The sequence below is a fragment of the Penaeus monodon genome, chromosome 32, assembly GCF_015228065.2.
Source record: "Penaeus monodon isolate SGIC_2016 chromosome 32, NSTDA_Pmon_1, whole genome shotgun sequence".
Taxonomy (NCBI): Eukaryota; Metazoa; Arthropoda; class Malacostraca; order Decapoda; family Penaeidae; genus Penaeus; species Penaeus monodon.
This window is the reverse complement of record NC_051417.1, coordinates 26437990-26438476: the sequence shown is the minus strand read 5'-3', so window position 1 is coordinate 26438476 and position 487 is coordinate 26437990. Positions and strand designations below refer to the sequence as shown.

General features: G+C 39.4%; 1 protein-coding gene across 2 annotated transcripts in view; it reads left to right on the top strand.

The window, feature by feature from the left end:
• The window catches only part of LOC119593775 (protein draper-like), a gene marked incomplete at its 3' end in the record, with an annotated part of 60455 nt that overhangs the window by 14027 nt on the left and 45941 nt on the right, over positions 1-487 (top strand).

Below are 487 nucleotides of genomic sequence, written 5' to 3'. Positions count from 1 at the left end.
GCCGATGTCTGTTGTTTTTTAAAAAAAGTTGGCCTGGCTCAGATGGGCCTTACCGAAACACTTTTTTGGTGTTTTTGTGTCTACCTCTCTGTCGTTGTTATAGTATTATTGATATTATTTTTGTTTCACGAGTATCACGTTTGTTTATATTATAAAAAAATGCAAATAAGAATGTTCTCACTAGGACTGGCAATAGGTAATAATGTATTATGAATTTGTCATCATTAGCTATTGACTCTAGCAAATGCTCTAGGCTCGAGATGTAGAGGAAATAACCCCAACACTTTTGCTACCCGACAACAGAAGCGCAAAAAGCAAGGGTGGTCAGCGATTGCATGCAGCTCCGTGCAATCGCCAAGTATTCTTGTTTTTATTCCTTGTCCTTCCTTGCCACTCTTCGATTTTAACTTCCTGTTGTTTGCTTTGGGTGATTCTTTTACATCCCTAAAGTTCGTTGTCCTCTGAGGCGACTCGCCTACATAGGCTA